Here is a 6000-nt window from a genome sequence, read left to right on the forward strand (position 1 = left end):
GCTGGAGCAGTGGAAGCGATTTTTGAATTGTTCAATGATTATTCGATATTGTTATGACTTATTGTCAATAGGTATACTAAGTGGCCATGAGGTAGCCTGTTGCTATGTACAGTTTTATTCTATTGTTGATTATACCACATAGCTGTGGTGATAAAGGAAATGTTCGTTTTAAATAGATGATTATGATAGGACCATGACTATAAAATCATGATGATTATTATGAATGATATCATAGGGTTCAAATGCAGAATGCTGCATGAACTTGGGAAAGAACTTTCAAGCCCTATGGGATAAATTGGGTATTACAAGCGATGGAGTTTCAAAATTTAGCATGATTGAAGAAATTTTACAGTCTTATTTCAGGAGTTTTACGAAATTTATATTGCCAAGAGATTTTGGATACTATTAAAAGAAAAATGATGAGATATTTTTCCCAATGAACTTTAATATCTGCCATCCATTTTGGCTGTCTCACGAATGAAGGATGAGTTGCCTTTAGTGGTTGCAAATAAAATTTGTGGAGACCAGGCAAAATGGGGAAATATGTCAGATATGACCCTAGGACAGGACGGTGATTCATCAATTAACATGAGGTACGAACCAGAGGTGACGGTCAATGGATGGACCTGTCCTGACATCATTGGGGAAAGGGCTTATGCAAGGAGTCATCCAGAATGATTAATTTAATTTATTGATGAATATTGATGAATTAATTGAGATTGAATCTAATTGATTGAATTTAATAGAATAAATTTAACTGAATAAATTGAATTGAATATATTGATTGTTCGATTGATGAAAATGCGGTCTCAAGAAAGAAGCTTTGATATCTTTGCGTGATATTAACAATGTGGAGACAACCTGGGAATATTGAGCAAGGTGGTGAGTTTATATACAGATATATATGTGCGGTTACCATTGTGTGATTTCCCCGTCAACAGAGCGGACACCTGAGGATTCACCCATTTCATACTGACCCTCCGGCTCATCTGCAAATACTGATCTGTGAGATTGGATTGTGCAAAAGCCACGGCTGAGGGAGATTCTCTGGAAATCACCGTGCGAACAGGTGGAGAGACCCTTCCTGGAGGTACGAGTGAAGCTTTAGAGGAACAAACTACAACACATCCAACGCTACTTTGATAAAAGGCAGAATGGGAAATGGAGCCTGCAAGAATACACAAGGACAACCAGAGATTCCACAAAAAGGTACTTGTACACATCATATGTACGACCGTTATGGTGCAGAAGCTATAAGGCAGGTCGAGAATTGGTATTTGTGGACAAAGGGACATGATGAGGAGTTTCCAAGAGATGGTACATTTGAGCGAAGTCGATTGGAAAGATTGGAACAAAGATTGAAAGCCAGGAAGAGACAGAATCTAACGGTAGACTGGCTTGCATTCCATCTTTGGGATGGTGAATCCAGACAACGGGAACAGCAAGAACGGATAACGGAACTAGAACTTAAAATAAAAAGGATACAGGATACAGTGGAGGAGACAAATGCACAACTGCCCTCGAAATTAGGAATGAAAGTCACAGTTGTCCCATCTGATTTCCAGTTGTCTCCCCAAAAAGGACGGTACAGAGAATTTTTTCGTGTTTCAGGAGACAACGAGAGATTGCAGTGGCAACTCAGGGATGTAGAGATGCAGCCCAGCAATACAAATGCACAGGTGCACAGATCAGACAACGACAGAAACCGGTGTTTCAAGTGTGGACGGATGGGACATTGGAAAAGAGGATGTCCGTATACCAAAAGGAAGACAAGTTAATAGGGTAAACCAAGATCAAGGGTACCAGTGCTGACTGATACCTCAGACAATGATTAGGCCTTCATTGCTGCAAATCCCAAATGATGATTGGCCTCAACAGATTCGATTACTGGACAAACATGAATAACTGTCGATGATTCTTGGGTCTGAAAAGTTTTCGGAGCAAGAATTATTCATTCTTTCTTTTGCTTATAAACAAATTAGTAATAATTGACCAAATGCCGAAATTGGATCTTTTATGTTGGGCACACAATTTTAAATTTACAAAGTTGGAACAATTGCTTTGCAAATTTTTGAAACTAAGTGACAAGAGTCACATGATGATCAGGTGGGAATTTCGGACTAGTGTTCCGCATGATTGATAGGTCAGTGGTCGACTGACATGCAAATGGATGTGTAGTCAAATTAGGATAAATTATGGTGGGAACTGAAAGGGTAATTTCAATGTGACATTATAGGGGTTTTTCTAAGAATAAACTTTTTGGTCTATTTGTGTATTAGCATTTATAAAATTGAAGGACAAATTTTATGAAATTAAAATAAAATTGACACCCATCTTGATCTGTAAATAATGGTTCCAACGCAAACAAATATGCATAATGCATGTGTGTGTGTGTTTTTGTGTATCAATCTTACAAGATTGTTGACACCGACAGTGTGCCTGTCTGGAAATGGATAGTTATATGTGGATGGGATTGGGATATGTGGATGGGATTGAATATCCAGAGAATCCGTAAAATAAAATAGAAATATAATTTGATTATGAACATTATCTCTTTTGTCAAGGGAAATGGAATATAAAAATTTGATGTGCTGGGTTATGAGCAGCCATTAATTAATAGTAAAATTGTGAGTAATTTTGGGATTCCATTTTTTGATAGAATGTATATGAGAATAACATCTATTTATGGATATGAGCTTCATAAAAGGAAATGAGGAAGTACAAAATCATCCAAATTTGGGAGAGGTCTTACACTGACTTCCCAGAATACTCTGCTCATGGATTTTATATATATAAACTTGAATTTTATCAGCATATAAATTGTGCTGTATGTATGGATGTGTTTTAGGCATAGATGATATGGGAAAATAGTAAAGAAAATTTTGCTGGTTTGAACTATTGTGGGTTTTCAGTTCTGGAGTTTAAACAAAGTCACTGGTTAACAGATGAGAAAGGATAGTAAATAAATTATTCTCTGCTGGGCAAATTAAGTACGATATTACTAAGACTTATGAGAGCTATTGTTCCGCCTTACAGCAGTGGAAAATTATTGGGAAAAATTAGATCCAACATAATGAATCTATAAAAGAATGTGATAGGGATAATATCCTCAATTTGTACTAATTATTTGATTGTGGGTAAAGGAATTAAGTCATCGTAGTGGATTGTTAACAGCAGCCTGAAAATGTCCTGAGAGTGTGCATCCATGTAATCAGAAATCCCAGATGTGTTTTTTACAAACAACATTTTGGTAGAGGTCTTGTGTGGAACACTTCCTTGGTAGATAAAAAACGGTACTGCATGCTGGCAGCCACTTTTGCGGCCAGTTAGGCCAAACAAATTGAGAGGAAATTGTAGTTAAATACGTAAGTTACACATGGCTATTTGTAAAAAAGGAAATTTGTTGAGATGGGAAACATTTTTTCGAAGGTTTATTAAGGTGTTATAATATGACATGTGGCAAGGCAAACTATTGGATGGGAAAATTAGATCTGGCTATAGAATAAATTTATTGACCCCTTGAAGTTAATTCTTCGAATCATTGTTTCACTGGCATTTTTTGTTCAAATTGGAAATAGTTTGGTAGAGCTTTGGTTAAAACCTTTGGTTGCGGTATCTTGGAACGAAATGATAAACCATAGGAGATTGATAAGAATAGAAAAAAAGATGGACCCAAAATAGAAAGTTGGATTCATGCCCCTCATTGCAAACAAGCACATGGGGCTAAGGTGGACGATCCCACAGAAAATGAGGCTGCACCTAGCAGCCCAGCAGAACATTCAGTGGTAGATAAATGATAGTCGTGATTTACAGTCATTTGAATTACATTTTAACACCCCTTGCATTGATAAACATTACATTTTCAACATGTGATATTCCTACTTGGAATAGTGACATTTATTTGCCTACATGACATACAATTACCTGCTGATATTAATACAGCATGAGTGAAAAAAATGTATCACAACTACACTCATGATCAGGGGATTGAGTTCAACCCCGGGAGATAGGGGGATCAGGGTAAGACAAATAATCTGATTATGTTACATATTAAGGGATTTTCTTTATTTACCTTTTAGGAAGCTTGTTAGTTTGGTATATAATGTTAAATGTCATCGACATATAACTATGTCATAGATATGAATATATACAAGGAGTAGCAGACTTGTTTGTTGGTTTAGTAGTTATATTGGCAATTGTTTTAGTGGTGGCTTGCTTGAAAGCCTTAGTGACGGTGTGTTTGAATAAGGTAACCAACAACACGATGATAACGCATGAAGTGACAAATGAGGAAAGAAATGTGGAACCAGAAAAGGAAGACTTTTATGGCGACATAAATACTGAGATTAAAAGATTAAATCAAGTGATGTTGCAAATGAATACAGTAGAATTAAGATAATGGCATAACGACAATGTTATGAGTTGTGTCAATTACAATATCAGTGAACTCATATCACCACGAGTGCCACACTGTTAAGGGAAAAAGAGGGAAAAGAAAAAGTGGAGAGGAATTATGGTAATAATACATTATGTTTAATTTGTTGGTTTGGGAAAATTGTTGTTGGGAATTAGGTATTCCCGTTTGTGATTGTAATCATATACAATTAATTTTCTTAGAGTAGTGCTAAAATACCTGCATGAGTTAATTTTTGAACTATATTAACCTGAAAGCAATTGTGGATGCTATTCTTAGTTTAGTAATAAAATACATACCTGATTGAATATTATTTGTGTGACGCATATAAATGAATATAACTTTTTGTGTTAAGGAAAAACAACAAATTGTTGAATGTGAAACTGTCGGAAGATATACATGATTATGCTGATTTCATGGTAAGATGCACCCTATCTGATCCAGTGTGTGCGGAAAGCAGATTCAGATGTGACTGAGCATAAAGATAAGACGAGATCACATTTTGGAGGGATTGCTAACGGAATTGGGAAGAAGTTCGAGAAAGAAAATTTGTGGCTAAAAAATGAAGTTAATCGTGGCATACACCCTCTTTCTCAAAGAATGATGAAGACATTCTCCCGTGTAACTTGGAGATGAATGCTTACCTTCACCAAGGAAATTTATGTGACCATTTGCCTGGATCACACTGCAACATATGAAAGAAAGGCGATCACTTACTCTTGTTCGAAGACTTCGAACATTCACCACATCAGAAGTTGCAGGACAACGACATTTTACCTGCAACCTCTGTGAAATGCGGGGACATATGTTATTACTTCACCAACGTCCGGGGAACCAGCATGGAGCTGCAAAAACGGCTGTGCCCTTGTCACAACAGCTGTGCTCGATTCTGCTGGTTGCTCCTGGTAAGGACCATGAATGACCTGAACACCATGGTCCCAACATCAGTGTGGATGCATCCGGCATCCCTGTTCCACATCTTGCTGGCCAATCAACGTCACACCAATACTTGCTGCCCACTCACAATGAGGGAGGAGGCAAGTCGACTACAACTGGGTGAAGGCCTTGTTCAAGGAATCATTATGGTTCACAGCAAAAAAGTGGCAAGAATGCTACATGGAGAGAAGGGTCAGTCTATGACTCCGCAGTGTTACCACAACAGCGAAATCCTACACGAAGTAGTGCAGGAGCTATGAAGACATTAGGAGAAAATGTTTCATACCTGGATTCAAACACAAGTGATCAGCCCTTCCTTTCAAACAAAGTCAACATTTGTGTGGAGGCAAACGTTTTTTGCCAGATGGTGCAGATGCTTTACAAAACTTGAAAATGAAGTGAAATTGTTGTATCTTGGTGATGGTGAAGTGTTGTTTTGAAAATATATTTGTGATGCAAATGCAATAGATTGAACAATATGGAAGGAGTCAATGACCAACGAAATGTTTTGTGATTCTTGCAGGATGACGGTGTATGCCTAAGGGAATTTGATTACCAAAGTTATGATTATTTACTTATACTTGTAATGATGTTTACTTGTAGTGATTGACTGTTTACTTATATTGATGTTTAGATTAATGGTTAATATA

This window comes from Myxine glutinosa, chromosome 12 (genome assembly GCF_964187855.1).
Source record: "Myxine glutinosa chromosome 12, kmMyxGlut1.1, whole genome shotgun sequence".
Taxonomy (NCBI): domain Eukaryota; kingdom Metazoa; phylum Chordata; class Myxini; order Myxiniformes; family Myxinidae; genus Myxine; species Myxine glutinosa.